The sequence below is a fragment of the Uloborus diversus genome, chromosome 8, assembly GCF_026930045.1.
Source record: "Uloborus diversus isolate 005 chromosome 8, Udiv.v.3.1, whole genome shotgun sequence".
NCBI lineage: Eukaryota > Metazoa > Arthropoda > Arachnida > Araneae > Uloboridae > Uloborus > Uloborus diversus.
The window spans coordinates 133,356,541-133,374,788 of NC_072738.1; the positions used below are offsets into that span (position 1 = coordinate 133,356,541).

At 32.4% G+C, this 18,248-nt stretch overlaps 1 protein-coding gene across 1 annotated transcript in view; it reads right to left on the reverse strand.

The window, feature by feature from the left end:
- LOC129227752 (protein rhomboid-like) overlaps nt 1–14,469 on the reverse strand; it is a 31,432-nt gene extending 16,963 nt beyond the window's left edge. The window contains exon 1 of the mRNA XM_054862356.1: nt 14,373–14,469. The gene's annotated coding sequence lies outside the window, so the exon portion shown is untranslated. The remainder of the gene's footprint in view (nt 1–14,372) is intronic.
- Between the last annotated feature and the right edge of the window lie 3,779 nt (nt 14,470–18,248).

The following is an 18,248-nucleotide window of genomic DNA, read 5'->3' on the forward strand; positions in this document are numbered from 1 at the left end:
AGTAACTATAGTAAAAAATGTATATCATGTACAAATTGGCAAACTGAAGCGCTTATTTGCTCATAAAACGTTGCTAAAATAAATACTGCTTAAATTTTACATTTAACATATATTTTTTAATTAAATCAATCCACTAAATAAAACTAAAAGTAACATTAAAATGAAAAAAAATAAAAAAATCCATAAAATAAATAAACTAAACCATTAAATTTATAACATTTGGATGCGTAAGAAAGTCTATGTAACTGTTAGATCTGTTTATCTGTTTTTTAGTCTTCATGTACATTTTAATTTTTTAATATGTCAAGTTTATTTAATTTTCGGGAGGCCCAGAACAGCAACTGCATTGCTGTCATTTTCTGAAACAATTTTACTATTTTTGAAGATATTAATGGCAACAGTAGCTTTAGGAAGCTATTCGCAAATCCTACTAGATGAGAGTAAGTATATACATAATGGGGGGGGGGGGTAGAGGGTGAACATTAAAAGGTGTGCTAAACTCGGTCATTGTCATTGCCGAGTGGAACCCGCAATGAGATCAGATTTGTTCTCACGTTCTCTTTGGTGGTATATCCCAAGGGCGGTGCACAAAGTAAAGGATACTGAGTCAACGTGGTTGATTCGTGATGTACTACACAATGTCTAACCACAAGTTGAGCCTTGGTGAACTCCGGTATCGGTTTGATTTTTACAACTACTCATTTGATTACAATTGAACAAATACAAAGGGATAAGGAACAAATCTTTGACGCACGAGTTTTGAAAGTTACCGGGTTTTATAAAAGATAAAGGATGTTTTAAATTATTTTATGAAAATCAATTAAAAAGATAATAGGTACTTTTCATTTAAAGATACAGGAAGCCATTTACGAATTCAGAGTGAAGAAACGAGAGTTTGGGAGAAATTAAGCGCTTTTTGCAGGGGTGCCCATCCCTCTTAACACCTAGGATGCACCCCCCACTAAACATCACAAGAACCCCCCAAAAGCGAAAGCCCCCAATGATAAAATACCCCTCAAAAGACCCCCTAAAAATTTCAATGGCGCAGTCTGCACCCTGACCTCCCCCCCCCCTCCAGGTGGACACTCCTACTTTTTAAGTTTTGATACTTAGCAATTATTTGCATTAATTTCGTTAATTTTAAAATCATGTTGCACAGTTAAAAAAATTTGCACGATTTATACTGAGGTGTCTAGGAAATAGGTCTTCATCCTCGCGAAATTTTTCTCTATCTGGCATTTTATCTCAGTCATTCCGGTTGGGGAGTAAGAATCAGTTTCAAATTAAAATAGACCACGAAGGTAACTGAATTCCAAGCATTTCATCCCGGTTGTTTACTTTCTCATGTCTTATCAAGTCATCTGCAGCGAATATCGGGCAGAAATGACCATCTATAATAACTCCAACCAGCGGCTAAAACCAATCTAGTTCGGCACTTTCCCATTGTTTCCGACTTGCAGATGTTATCGCGGGTGCGAAGACAAAGACGACGACAATTTCTTCGATCCATTCCGGTAGAGCCACTGAAGAGGACAAGCCGACCTATCCACCATTTTGGCTCCAAGAGAACGATGAATCAAAATTTCCCATTATGGGGACTACATAATGAAATCGAAAAGAAGAATTTGTATGCAACTAACAAAATGTAGAAATTCAACAGCGAAGAAATTAACGAGCACAAAGATCTATAAATATTGATTAATTCAAAACGTATTTGATAAAACATCTCTCCGAAGCAGAATTTAATTCTCGAATTAGCGGGACTAATGCGTCGAAAATGTAACTGATAAGAAGTTAAATAAAACCAGGGGCGCTCCGAACTTAAATTTCTGTGAGGGCAGAATTCACAATTTGCGGAATGGAATTCCCATTTTTCCGAATGGAATTCCTAATGTCGCCGAATGATGACAATTTTGCCGAACCTTGATTATCTTACTGAATTGTCAGACAAAATTTGCCGATTAAGAAAATCTTTGGTAGGCTGTAGTGACCTCTCATCGAAGCGCCCCTGAGTAAAACATCACACTGAGCAAATCTAGAACGTTATATAATTTCTTAAATCAAATAATTGCTCAAAGGGTAATATTTCCTGTGAACAATTGCATTTTTATACCTCAATTGTTTTAAATTTGAATAAAAGAAATCTCTCATCTTATACACGAAAATAGTCAAAGATCAACCAAACAACACTTCTGAAGCTTAGCTATCGTCTTCGACGGGGTTTTGGTGGGCATACCAGGTAACACAGGTTCTCTTTTGGGACCAAAATGTCGGATGATTCAGCTCCCCTGATATTGTGAGTGGCCTTAAATTGACAACGACTTCGGGCGAACGTGAACACGTCTCTGTATGCACGGCCACGTGGTTTTAAAGCACGAAAAAGACGGAAGGGGCAGTGTGGTCATGCGTGGAACACTTCCTCCATTAAGTTGCATTTTCTTCTTCAAGTACCACACCTGGGGCAAAGTGCACGCGTGTTGTGCAGTATGCAGCGATATGCATCTTCAAGCACCTGATCTTGCTTTATTTTGGTCAGCCTGTTGGCAACTAGGTAGACAATAGAATTATTCTCGACGAGGGCAAAAATCTTAAAATCACTGAGTTTATAAACAAATTTGCCAATGCCCTGAAGCACGGCAACGACCTGATATGACAAGAAGCTAATTTTGGATTTCTTGGGCACTATCCGTTTTTAAGTATTATTTACCAATATTCTTAACTCTTAAATTGTCTCTAAAACTTCAACTTTGCTGACATTATTCAAAACTTTTTCATTGTTAATTACAAATAATTTAGAAAAGCAAAAGTCCCTGAGTGTTAATGTGGAGTCCAGTAAAATTTCTAAAAATCGCGATTAAATTTCTTTTTGTATTAGTTCTCCCAAAAACGTTTAGACAATTGAACTGCTTTCTGCCTATTTTTTCGAGCAATTGCAGTTTGATTGGACCCTGAACAGCACGATTTGTTGAATCCAGTGACATTACCAAACATACGCAAATTTATTACCATGCTGGGATGTATACGAAATATATGATATGTTTACATGCTGCCTCCGAGAAGATAAAGTAAGTTGAATATCGCTGGCCTAGAATATTTTGCATCATAGCTGGACAGACAAAATTGAAAGGAATTAAAACAAATCCCTTAGACGGTTTTTGCATCAGAGTCAAACAATTGAAATATTTTTACTGCTCTTAGCTATAAATAGCTCTAAAAGACAAAAGCTGTTAATAAGGCACAATTTAACGTCAAAAAAATAAACAAAGCTTGCTCTTTAAAATGCTGTAAAAACATGCAGCCAGCATAGCGATGTCAGACGAAAATACTTCTATTTATACATTTAAGTGGTCGGCTATAAAACGGATGAACGGAGGACTGCGAGCCAAAGACTCTGCCGCAGACAATGCTCTCCATCCTCCTCCTCCTCCGAGAAATAGATCACCATCTTCTCGATTTCTTTTCGGAAAGCTCTCTTCCGACAAGACAGAAATTTTTCTTACGAACCGAAATAGCAAAGAAGACGACAATTAGTTTTTATTGGTTTTGAAATTTCATTTGCAGACGATCTTTTTCTCTTAAAAAAAGCATATTGTGAAGTAATCAATCAACCTATGTTTGTGTATTCTGAAACATTCTATTCTTCTCTCTTTTTTTTTATTTGAAGATCACAATTCGTGTCTCAAAACTTTCAAGCAATGTTTCTTAAAACTAATTTCACTTTAAAAATAACCTTAAGTTGGTGAATGAAAAATATTGTTTGCAAGACAGAGATTGCTACTTTTGTCAAAAGAATTTTCTTAACGAATTTTGTTTAATTTTAAAAAGAAAACACAATCAAATATTGGTATAATTTCCTTTTTTGATAAATTGTTGGAAAAAAAATTTTAATTTTGTTTTCAAACACTAAACCAACATATAAACCCTGAATCAACCTATGCTATTCGGGCGCAGAAAAACTAGACACTTTTTTTTTATTTTTGTTTGTTTGTTTTGAGGATCATAACACGTTTAAGTACTTCCAAGCATTTTTTAAAAAATATCACAAAAGGAAATAATTAATGAACGAAAGACTATTTTATTATCTGTTATGCAAAGTGCTAGGTGATTCTTTATAAAAGTTTCTTAATGGCAAAAAAAAAAAAAATCTTTTTTTAAAAAAAAAAAAAGCATAAAATTATGAATTAACAACGTTCTGATAACATTTTTGTTTAACTGGTGAAAAAAAAAGACTTTACTGTAAATTAACCACTTATTTTGGTAAATTTTATACAAAAATCTGAAATAATGATAGAAATAAATTTATAAGCCATTAAAATATTTAGCTATCAAATTGGAATGCTGATTATATTTTTTAATTACTATCGTATAAGAATTCAAATATATATTTAGAGTTATTATTATTTTTTAAGTACTCTAAAAGGGAATCTTAATCATTCGCACCCATCATTTTACGCAGAAAAAAAAAGTCAACTGAAAAGGGAAGTTTATGCATACAAATTAGCAGTTACAGTTAAATGTTTCTGTTTCAACCTGATTGATATTTTGTGACGATCGGAGAAAGTTCTCTCTCTGGGGGATCGCTTGGGGTTGCCGCTCTAGCTCTGACTCACTATGACGTCATTCCTTTATGGTGGACGCCCCTTCCTTTGGGATGCCCTGATTATCACTTCAGAAAGTCGAGCCTTAGAACAAGTAGTAAAAGCAGGTTGAATATTGCTTGAAAGATATGCGGGGATGTGCAATTTCATTGGGAATCTTTTTTAAAAATCTGATGATCCTAAATTCAGTTTAAAATCTGATGACCCTAAGCTACAAAATAAATAAATTCACGTTTATTCCATTATATAGTTTTTTCTCTTTCCACGTTCAGTTCCATGGGAATTTAATATTGTACTGTTGTTCTATTTTGCAAAAAAAAAAAAATCCAGATTTTCTTTTAGCAATTGTAAAATTTACTAAATAACATAAATATTTAGACTTTGTTTCCATTGAAACTAATAATTATTAGCTAAATATTAATTTCAATTCAAATCAATAACTAACTTTCGATAAAATCGTTTATGAGCAGAACAGAAGGAATAAATAATTATAACGAAAAGGATCAAGACTAAAGGAAAGACGGACAAGAAATTTTCATGGAAGTCCCATTATTTATTTCTCCTAATTATCTGCCAAAAGATTTTTCCTTTGCCTCATCTGCTTTGCTAAGAAACAAACTACACCTCGCTAAAATACACATGTGACAACGCTTAATTAATTATCTTATGATGGTAAGTTGTTTTGCAACGCAACTCAACTAATTCCATAAAAAAGACCATTTTCAATACATTTTAACTACATTTCTATTCAATTTCGTTGTATATGTTGGATGTCCAAAAGCTTTTGTATGTATTCTATTTGGAGACAACTTTGATTTTTAAGTGTTGATTGCATACATTACTGTGAATATTTATTTTTTTCTTGCACCTGCTACGACAAACAGGTGGCTCGGACATGATCTGAACAAGAAAACTGATTACTGACATCCAGATGGCAAATGCTGAAACTACTCGTGTGAGCCCAGATTTTTTTTTTTTTTTGTGGAAAATAAGTTTTTAAATATAGCTTTAATGTAATTTTAGCAAAAAAAAAAAAAAAAAATGAACAACAATCTTTTACCGTATCTTTTTATTTTCTGTCTCAGAACTTTTGTTGTAAAATTTATTGTTAGCAAGGATGACTTGATAAGTAATTTTTTTTTTCTTTTTTTGTAATAAATATTTTTTCTACCGACTAAAATAAACTTTTGAATGTAAAACCAGCTATATTTTAAAAACATAATAAATAAATATGTAGAACAGGTTTTTAAAAAAAATCTTTTTTGATATTTCATACGCTTCCTTTCCGATTTTATAACTATACTTGCTTCTACTTTTTATATTAAAGCAAAAATAGCACAGCCACTGCATATATCGTCACCTGAGATCAACAGTAAGACATCTAATCCCAGGAATAATACTAAGATTTCCTACTGTTGCGATGATATGTAAAACTACTTAAGCTGTTTTCGGTTTATCAGTGCTGCTACCTTACTCATAATGACTCTTAGAAATCAAATTCTTTTCTTTCCGTGAATCTGACTTAAGATTCGCATTAATTATAATAATGAATATTAATGCGTGCTGAAAAATCGAACGACTAATATGCGAACGAAATCAACTCTTTCAGATGTTCTTCAGCTGCAGTGCAAGTTGAGATATCAGTTTAAAACTCTTGTTCCATAAAGAAGGCATCTAATTTATAATACTTTTCTCAACTATAAATTTGGTAACACAATTTTTGAATATCAAACGCATCTGATAATATAAAAGAAAAACCAATGGAGTTTACTTCTCGCAGGAACAAATAAAACCTAAAAAAAAAAAATCATTCAATATCTCTCTCCGGTAAAACCAAGGCGGTAAAAGGGCATCATGGAATGAATTCCACCCACGCGTTCGTTCCATTACTTTGTTCTATCGACCCCACGGTAGCTTTTATTTTATCTGAGAAATGATGTTGTGCTGAGGTGGAGGAGTTTTCTAAACTTCCGCAGTCATCCACTGAGAGAAATGAGGGGCGCAGGAATGAAAGAAGGTGATGGATGTGTTAAATAAAATGGAAGACATCGGAAAATTTTCTATGAAATGGTCAAAATAAAGCATTACCAGGATGGATGAAAATTGAATTTCCGCTCCCCCCACTCCTAAAAGGAGATGAGGAAAAAATGATGCAACTTGATGCTCCTACGTCACTGTGCATTCAACGCAAAAAGCACTTGATATGTCTGGATTCTGAGCAATGTCCAGTCTGATCAGTACTAGAATTCTTTTTATCCGAACCTTTTTAATCCGTAACTTTCTATTAACCAATCACCATTATTGAATGTTTAGGGGAAAAATCATATCATCTGATGCTTCAATACCGCAATGGATTCAACATGAGAAGCGTTTCATGCTGAATTTGAAGCCATGCCCTGTCTGGTCCGTACAGGAATTTCGATGATTCGCACCTTTTTTATCCGAGATTTTTTTTTAAACGAAATTCATTTGTGAAGGACCCTTTTTTTTCTGACCTTCTGAAATGAAACAAGGAGAAAAATGTTACCCCAATATCACGGTACATTCACCGCGAGAAGTACTTGATGTTTTAAGCAATGTGTAATCTGTGTGTCAGTAGTAGAATCTCTATTGTGCGAACCATTTTTATCCGAAACTTTCCGTAAACCAAAATTATCATTATTATTATTTTATTATTATTATTATTTATATTATTATTATTATTATTATTATTATTATTATTATTATTTATTTTATTATTATTATTATTATTATTATTATTATTATTATTATTATTATTATTATTATTAATTTTATTATTATTATTATTATTATTATCATTATTATTATTATTATTATTATCATTATCATTATTATTATTATTTATTTTATTATTATTATTATTATTATTATTATCATCATTATTATTATTATTATTATTATTATTATGTAGCAACCAAAAATTAGCAACTCTAGCTTTCGAGCGATTTGAAATCACTCGTAGTTTGATTATACTGGAGGAAATAAAGTACTTATTTATTTACCTTTGGCTGAACTTTTTACAGACAAAGTACCTTCTAATATTTGATTTATTAAAGCAAAAACTTTCCATATTCCGTGCATGGAAAAGTAGTATCAGAAAAGCATAAAACTGAAACTAGCCGACAATTTGAAGCCAAAATTATTGAACGGACGCTTTTTCTAAAAAACGAAACTGTACAAAAATTAGAGAAAAAAGATAAAAGGAAGCTCTCATTGAGGGCAGGAAGTGCCCACATCAACCTACGGGGGCAAAGCCCCGCAAATCGGGGCCCAGCCCGGGATCAAGGTTCGAACGTGGGACGACCAACACACCGACACCTTGGGCACATTGCTTCCCGTCGACGGTGTCAAAACAACGGGCAGAGAATAAAGCATTTTCCGGCGCTTTTAAAAGCACGCGCTTATCAAAACAAACATCAAATAACGTTTCGGATTTTGCGCAAGGGGCGAAGCTAGAAATTGGTTAAAGAGAGAAAATATGTGCATTAATGACAAGTAGTTGATTAATAATTCTACGACTTAAAAAAATCATTAGAACACATAAAATTAGAACATATTTTAAAATGCTCAAAATAAATTTAAGGGTCAGCTAATATTGTTTCACGAATTAATTGCAAATGTTGCATACGCATATTTAATTTAAGGCTGATTGAATGCTGTTCCACCAATGAACGGAAAATGTAGCATACGTATAATAAATTTATGGCTCAGTTATAGCTGTTTCACGAGTGCATTGAAACTGAAGCATGCAAAAATTAAATTTAAAACAAAAATTAAATTTTCAGTTAATATTGTTTCACCAATGAATTGGAAATGTACGCATATTAAGTTTAAGGTTCTGGTAAATTATTCCACCAGTTTATCAGAAATAATACATGAGTCAAGTAAATTTAAGGCTCGGTTAATATTGTTCCACCAATAAATTTCATTCTTTTGAGTTTAAGGTTTAGTTAATATTCTTCCACCAATGAATTGGAAATGAATCATGAGCAAATTAAATTTAAGGCTGAGTTAATGTTGTTTCACCAGTGCATTGGAAATGCAGCATGCACAAACTAAATTTAAGGCTCAGTTAATACTGTTCCACCAATGAATTGGAAATGTAGCATGCTGAATTACATTCCTAATTCAAAGTCAACCAACGAAATACAGATCCCCCTCTGAACGTAACAACAATCATCTGGTATTTACTCTTTGGAAACCGACATTTTGTTCACGTATGTCACCCACGAACTAAAGGTTCTTTTTTTTCGAATAGAGTTGGGGGAGATGTCAAAGCAGGTGGAGGGCGGATGTCGCGTTTTGGAATTACGGAGGACCACAGACGGATATCCGTTCAGCACCCTCCCAAATTTTTTCGCGGGTTGGGATATCCTGACGTTGACTAATTGAATGCCGTAAAAGCTATTAAAGAAAGATGGTACTTCTAAATTAGAATCTCAGGATAAATTAATGAAGCTCATGTTTGATGGTGATTTTTGCATTGATGATGTACTTCCACGGGAGGTTTACATTCTAAGGTGTAGAGCCGGGTCGGAGTCGGACTTATTTTGGGGTAAAGAAGTCCGAGTCGGGAGTCGAAGGTTTAAAATTCTAAGAGTCGGGTTGGAGTTAGCCATTTTCCAATCCAATAAGACATCTACCTTGGCAGCGCAAAATTGAATTGTTTTATCTTTTTAGCAAAATTTTTAAATCACCGTAAGGTGGCGTATTCAAACTCTAAAACTGCAAATAGACCGAATTTGAAAAAACAAAAATAATAATAATAATAATAATAATAATAATAATAATAATAAAAGAAAATTAATTTGAATTCTGAAATTTTAAATTCAAATTATGTTTTTCGCAATCACGAACTGAGACAGGACCCTACTCATTGGACTTATTGTTTCTAGAAACGGCTCCTGTCCCCCCCCCCCCCCAAGTCTGCCTCTCCTCCTGGGCGGTTACTTGTGCATAGTTGTGTGTGTGCGTCGACCTGTGTATGCACGTAGGCGTGTGTGAGTGTATGTGTGTGAAATCGTGTGTGTGTATGTGTGTGAAGTCGTGTGTGTGTATGTGTGTGAAAGTGCGTGTGTGTAGGACATGGACGCCTCCGACCAGGAGAAGCGGATAGTTCAAAACTGGAGTAGCTCCGCCGCGGCGCGCCGCCAGCAGAGGACGGTGGGCGGTGGTGCTGCAAAGGCTTCTGGTCCAAGTTGAAAAAGGCACGAACACAAAAAACGGTCAAATGAGAACAATAAGCAATCGTGACTGCTCAATAATAATAATAATAATAATAATAAAATAAGTCGAATATATGAAAATAAATAACCGAATTGTAACTCCAAGAAGATGATAAATTTCTGCCTTCTTTAAGTAGTAGTAAGGTCATCTATCAATGTCGTGCTATTGTCTCAGTATTTTTTCCTCTGATGCATACCTGAATAGAACTTAATTACTTCAATTTCTCATGTTTTACAAGAATAATAATGGACGTGGTAGAAAAGATTGCTTTCAAATTTTTCATTGCACAATGAATCTTTGAAATAACACAAATATGAAATTCCACTTAAACAGCAAATGCATTTTTTCAATTTCTCTGCAAATACTGACTGATGTTCTGCTTTAAGAACAGTCAGCAGAAAAAATAAGCAGCTCTTAACAAAATATCTTCTTTTTCATCTCCAATTATTCAAATTCTTAAACAATTGCGACATCATTTTTATTTTCTTAACTCCGAGCGTTGGACCACTCATCCAATCTACTTACTACTGAGTCATGAAATGGTAAACTTATAAATGTAGTTCAATTTCAAACGTCAATTTATTGCTTAATTTTTTTGAAATTTTCATTCCAGTCTGTTTTTGAATCACGAATTAAAAATTAGTTTAGCATGCTGTTATTTTTTTACGATAGTTTGAAATGAAAACTTTAGAAAAATGTATTTTTTAACTGTTGATGAATTATAATTTTTTAAAATAATTGTAACTTAATTTGCAGGAGGCGAAGAGTTTCGTTGTTAAAATGAATCCATTTTTAAGACCTTGAAAACTTATCTCACACGTTGTGTGGTTTTATTGTCAACAGCAACTTAACTTAGGAAAATTAATTATTTCATTATGACACCTTAACCTAATTTCGCTGTAGATAACCAATATTTTTTCTTTGCGGATTAACTTTAACTTTCTGTTCCACAGCACAGACTGTAGGCCGTTAGTAAAATTCATAAAATTAATTTCACAACGTATTCACACACCATACTTCAGTCCGTGGTCCACACTCTGAACTAAGGAACTGGTACCGAAGAAAACAACTAGATGGCGCTATGTCTCGCAATGGAATGATTATTTTCATTTAGGAAAAGTTTTGATTTTCACGAAAGTTAAAAAAAAATTAATACATTGTTGTGAGCATGCGTTTTGTGTAGTATATTGAAAAATTGGAGAGGTAAGTGTCTCAACTTTATTACGTAAAGTTGTTTTCTTTTATTTTATTTTTTTTCTTTCTTTTCTTTCTTTTTTTTGGGGGGGGGGGGCAATTTAGTACTTGATTTCTTATTTTTGTAATTTTATTCGTTACTTATTGAAAAAGTTAAAAATTCAAAAACATGTCTCATTATTATTATTAATTCCTTTTTTTTTTGGTACCAATTACAATCTAAAAATTCAAATAAATTCGAGTCTCTCAGTAATAGAAACTTAGTAATTAAAGCGAGAAAGTGTTAATTATTTCATTGTAGTAAATTTTAAGCCGTGGATAACCGAACGCCAGCTGAAAACAGCAAGGGACAAGTGCCCGCGGGGCATGAAAAGCGTGCAACAGATGCGCTTTTGCTGCGCATAGCTGATCCAGATGGTGAGTTGAAGAACAATGGATAATTTGTACAATATTCTGAAACCACGGAATTCAAGCGCAGATATAATGAATTATTAAGCAAACTGAGCTAATGCAAAAAGCAAACCATTATTCATGATAATTTTAACTGTTGCATAATGTCTGCCACTAAATATCAGTGTTGTTTTATATGTACGAAATAAGAGTTTTAATTTTTCAAATTATTTTCATTAAAAAAAATAATAAACGATCTGAAATGCCTCAGTAGGACATTAGGTAAAGACAGTTTCAAAGTTATTTTTGCGCAAGTCTTGTAAATAGTTTTAAAATACAACTAATGAAGAATGAAAATATTTTAAATTAAAATGCATTCTTTGAAAGTTATTGATAAACTTTTCACCGTCAAAAATGGCAAAAATTATAATAATTAATCCGCAACAAAGTAGAGCTCCACGCATTTAGTTAATTATTTTTTTTAAATTCAACTTAATTTGAGGAAAAATTCTAAAAATTCGTATCATATTTTTGATTTGCGATCAACAACCTATAATTGTTTTTCCCCCTCCATTCACATAAGAAGTCCTCAGACGAGTTCAGCGATAATTTGAGCCTTCTTGAACGAAATAAAATAACAAACGGGTTTCGATTCTTCCATCAAATGAAAAGAAACGGTCTATGACAAGTCATGCGCTACTTTCTTCTTCTTACAAATATCAACAAAAACATTAAATTTTATTTTCCGGTTTAGGGAGTAAATTGTTTGCAAAAGGAAGAGAAAAAAACATGCAATTTTTTTTTTAAAATTATTTGCATTGAATGAAATCAAGAAATGTTAACACAGGAGAAGCAAATTACAAAGCAGAGTAGCAGACGATAAAATCTATAAATGCTTTGTTTTTTTAAACTTAAAACTACGTTCAAAACAAATGTAATCACAGGGAAAACAAGTAAAAAAAAAGTGACGATATGGGTTAAAGTGTGTATTGCGCATAAAAGTTTTTAATGCATATTTAAGCTGTTTTTCGCATTGTACTCATGCAATGTTTCGTGAAACAACGTGATATTCTGTTTAACTACATTTCATTGAGTTTTTAAATTATTTTAATTATCAATAAGGTACTTTTGTACATTTGTTATTTGTTTTTTTATTGCATATTTTACTTTTCTTGCAACTTACAAAAGTGTTTCTTTATGCAAAAAATACTAGAAAACAAGCATTACGTCAGAAATAAAGGAAATTAAAATATGATACTTATATTTTATGGTAAAAGTATCCTTGAGTATTAATTTTATCAAACCATTTTCACGTCATATTTTTTTTTTTATATTCCTTTTTTCAGTAAATCGTTTTCAATCAAAATGAAAATCTATTTCCAAACAAAGATTAAGATCCTTACAAATGGTATTAAATTATGATAGAAAAGGGAGGTGTTTATGTAAAAAATGTATTTATGTAAGTCTAATATGTCTTTTCCAAAAAATAGTGGATTAGAAGGTAAATTACGAAGCAAGGAATTTTGACATAATTTCAGGATGACAATACTTGAACAACACTTTCGGTTAGCTGCTTTTGTACTTCATTTTCAGTTATATTTGCATTTCTGTAGGCATTTATATAAATTCTTTAAAAAGAATAATACTTTCTGCGAATTTCAATTGCCAATAACAGTCAAGAACATTTAAAATATACTTTGAAAAAAAAAACAAACTAAGTTTAGTAATTTTAAAAACAAATTAATTTTGCTATTATCAATATTGTTATCTTCTTTGTATCTTTATTTAAAGGTTGTGCAAGAAATTCATTTCCATACTTTTCTGAACTCATTAAGAAATCCAAAAGAGAAAAAGATGAAGTTAAACTTATTTTTAATGAAAAGGTTTCTATTTCCAAATGCAAGTATTCGCAAAAAAATTACCTTTTGAGAAGTTATAGTTTCAGTTATGTAAGTATGAGAAATTATTTTAATGCACTGATAAATCTTCTTTTAATATATTTCTTTAAAAATAATTCTGTGAAAACGCAGCACATGATTGTTAGCGTGTTTAATAAAGATAACAAAATTCAATACAATATAAAATGAAAAATATTTTTAAAAAATTCATTTATTTAAAGGATAAGACTCCCAAGGAACAAAATGTTATGTTCTGATCATTGCTTTTAATAAAATAAGTAAAAAGTTGGAACAGTTTAAGATATACTTCATACTACAAGATTTTCAAATCAGAACAAATACTACCACTGTTTTTTGTTTTGTTTTGTTTGTTTGTTTGTTTGTTTAACCGAAATTTTTTGCAATGATTTAAAAATATTTTATTTGTACTTAAAAATAAAAAGGAGCTGAGAAAATAATTAATCTCGTCAATATTGTTGATTTACTTTAAAATTTACAAATCCCTTAGTAAATTATTAGGTTGAAGAATACTCGTATTTAAGATTATCGGTATCAGATTTAACAATGCTCATATTAATCAGATAAGAATACTCATAGATGAGAATGCTTTTTTATTCCGGTTTTAAGAATATTCATAGTGAATATGATTTAAGAAACTCATATTTAATATGAGTATTTTTAAATAATTTCATCATATCATTTAGGTCCATGAATACTCATACTTAAAAATACTCATTTTTTAGATTTCAAGAATGCTCATGGTATGTATGATTTAATACTCATTTAATATGAGTATTCTAAAATAATGTCCTCATGTCATTTAGGTCTATGAACACTCAAACTCAAAAATACTCATTTTATAGATTTTAATACTCATATGAAATATAATATAAGAAACTCATGTGTAATATGAGTGTTCTTAAACCTTAGACGATATCATTATAATAAAGATGAGATTAAAAAGCCAGACGACTTCGATAAAATTAAAATAATTCAAAATGATAATAAAAAATCATAAAATAAAAACTGTTTAAAAAATGCATACCAAAGCCTGCAGATAATCTTGCCGGCTGCATGCTTGTCCCCATGGGTAGTTGTAATCCAATTGAACAAACAATCACACACAACGTTCGACACAAACAGAGCAACAAACTTCTCTCCAATTTATCTTTTGCTCCTAATCCCAGATCACGCATCCCATCGCAACTCTAGCAGGATTGGTTCTGATCCTTCCTTTCCTCAGCTCGGAGAGATGATAGGAAGAAACAACCACACGCACGTGGGTCGCCAACTTTGATTGTCGCCAAGGAAAAACATCGCCAACGTCGAGCAGGTGTTGGTACGCGTGGAGGATGAAGGTTTTTTTTTTTCAGGGGGGAAGAGAGGGAGGTGTAAAGATGTCAAAGAGCGATTTTTTTTTTAAAACACTTACTAAGACGGTTAGTCGAACATTTGGTTTTATTCTGAGTCTAACGTAAAACCTCTTAAAGCGGAGGATACCAAAGGTTTTGGTCAAGTGTCCATTTTGAAGCATAATCGTGGAAAATGGAAATAATAAAATAAATAAATAAATTACCAAAATGATGCCATTCATCACATCTAAATCAAAACTAAATATATGTGGAGGGACATACATTTAAGAAAAGAAGGAGAAAAGTTGAAATGAACTAAAAAAGAAAAGATTGAAACAAAACAAAAAACAACAACCCCCCCCCCCACGATTATATAGTTTTTATTTTACTAGTCGTAAAAATTGCATTAAAAGGCAAACCCATGAAAACTGAAACATGATAAAAATAAAATAGACATTAATTTCACAATGAATTTGTTTAGAAGTTTATCTTGTAACTGATCTGTCAAAAATGTTCCATCAGCAAAGTGTCACTGTCAGTTTTTAACCATTCAACAGAATACAAAATGGAAAAAAAAAATTGTACTTAACATTAATATTAACTCACATTTAAAAAAAAACTTCAATGCACATTTAAGTATCTTCTAATAAACTTAAATATGTTCTGAAGTTTAGGTTTAAGATGCAACAATTGGGGACAGATTGATAGATTTTACGAAAACTATAGTTGTCTTTTTTATGTAACCTAAATTACCAGAAAAAACTTCTATATCTTATTTATTAACACACTGAAGTCTCTAAATCTTAACAACATATGGGTCATTTCACAGTTACGTGGGAAACAAATTGAACTGATTTTTCCTTACATTTTTATAATTATACAGATTAATAAAGGTTGAAAATTTAAAATTTGTTGACCAAGTGCAGGGGTTCTCAAACGGTGGGTCGCGGGATGTGTCCAGGAGATTCGCGAGATGTGGAAGAAAATTTTAAAGAAAATTCATTCATTGCTGTGTTTTTCGCACTGCGTGCAATGATAGAACTTGAAGGAGCGCAAGTCCAATAACTGTCATAAAGCTACTAGAAAATTATAAAATCAGTAAGTACTGTGTCTTATTATAAACCTAGTAGTACCCGCACGGCTTTGCCCGTAATAGAAAAATTAAGAAATCTTTTGGTTCGCCTGTATATTTACAAATAATGTATGGTGAATTTTCTTGCCAATTGGCTTGTACCCATGTTACGGTTCCACGTTACGATAATTTCGTAATTTACTCGTCCATCTTATGATAGTTTTGTTCTTAAAATTGGAATAGAAAAAGAATTACATCGAATTTTCGAAAAATCGTTTCGAGGTGCACACCCCCATGCTACAAACTAACTTTGCCAAATTTCATGAAAATCGGCCGAACGACCTAGGCGCTATGCGCGTCACAGAGATCCAGACATCCAGACATCCTCCGGACATCCAGACATTCTCCGGACATCCAGACATCCTCCGGACATCCAGAGAGAGACTTTCAGCTTTATTATTAGTAAAGATAATTCAAGAGACAAAAGTTCATGTTTATTTTACTAGTTACTTGTGTTTCTAAGGATAAAACTTAATCACTTATGTAATTTTTAGTTATTGTTTTAGAGTTTAGATAGAGTTAAAACTTATAGGGGGTCGCCAAAATACTTAGTCTGAAAAGGAGGCCGCAATGCCTAAAAGTTTGAGAACCCTTGACCTAGTGAGAGAAAGCCCATTACTTGTGTGATTTGCTGAGTCTAACACTTTTTCCCAATTTATTTTTTAATAATTATTTTTCAAATGAAGTTTACCTATCATGTATGAGACGGACTTTTGGACATTAGTTTTAGAGCTCTCAATTCTATCAATATTCATATTCCGGATCTATTGTTCCAAATGTTTTAAATATAGTGAAGTCCCAATATACAACAAACTTCAGGGGACTGCAAATTTTGTTTGCTGTAACAAAATTTTCGTTGTAACTGAGTTGAAGCAATGCAATGGAAATGAAATCGCAACTGAATATTTATTTCGTTTAAACGGGTGTTTCGTAGTATTGGTATCCGTTATAAAATGACCTCACTGTGCGTACTTTGCCTTCCTACTTACGACTTTTTAGTTTAAGTTTCGAACAAGTAACTAAAATTAAAATTAAAAAAATAATTAAAAAATTAATTTGAATTTTTGGCATCTTGAATTCAAATTATGTTTTTCGCAATCACGAGCGTGTGTGGTTGTGTAGGCGCATGTGTGTGGGTGCGTGGATGCGTAAGTATATGTATGCATGTGTGTGAGTGAGTGTTGTGTACGTGCGTGTATGTGTGTGTAGGCGTTCGTGTGTGTGTGTAGGCGTTCGTGTGTGTGTGCAGGCGTTCGTGTGTTTGTGTATGTAGGCATGTGTTTGTGTCTGTGTGCAGGCATGTGTGTGTAGGTCATGGACGCCACCGCCCAGCAAAAGTGGATTCCGGGGGACAGTGCTCAGGACCAGCCGCGCTGCCGCCGGTGGACGGTGGTGCTGCAAGCCTGGTCCAAGCTCAAAAAGGCACGGACACCAAAGACGGTCAAGTGAGAACAATAAGCAATCGTAATTGCTCAAAAAAAAAAAAAAAACCGACTGCGTCGCAAATGTAGAATCAAGAGGGAAAATTGAAAATTCTTTTAAAAGCCTTGAACTATTAAAAATCAATTACAAGTATTTTATTTGCTAACAAATAGAAACTGGCAACAGATAAAAATTTTAAATAATCTTATATAATTACAACCAACGGTAAAATAAAAAAAAATAAAATAAAAACCCCCAACTGAGTCGCAACTGTAGAATCAAGAGGGAAAATTGAAACTCCTTTTAAAAGCCTTATATTATTAAAAATCAATGTCAAGTATTTTATTTGCTATTAAATATAAACTGGCAACAACTGACAAATATAAACTGGTTCCTTGTCGGTCAACAATGAATTCGTTATCAATCGCGTGAATAAAGGCTTAGCCATTATTGAAATCTGCTTAGAATAAAGCGTTATAAATCGAATTTTACGAAACATCGAAGTTCCAAACACATTCTATTAGACGCGGAAAAAAATTATCTTTATTTTAGTATTTAATTTAAAAAATTTTAACTATGTTTTCACTGCAAAAAACTCGAAAAACCTTTTAGAGGTTTTTAATTAATATCTTCGTTAATTAATGTCATCCAAAGAAGCAACCTAGCTAAGAACACTCTCCATCAACTCTCCTTTCGAACATTTTTTTTTTTTCCGAAATCGGTCCATTCGTTTAGACACTCGAGTGCCCACAGACAGATACAGTCGACGCTCGTTATAATGACCCTTGTCGTCCAAACAAAATTGGTCACTATAACAAGAGGTCGTTATAACGTATTGCATGTTATTTGGTCATTTTTTTAAATGCAGGAATAGTTTTTCAAAGTTATGCTTTGTCTCAAAAGATAATCAAAAATAATAATAATAATAATAATAATAATAATAATAATAAACTATTGCATTAAAAAAAATATTTTGCTAATTTCTTTCTCATTTTAAATTTTATGCTGAAATACT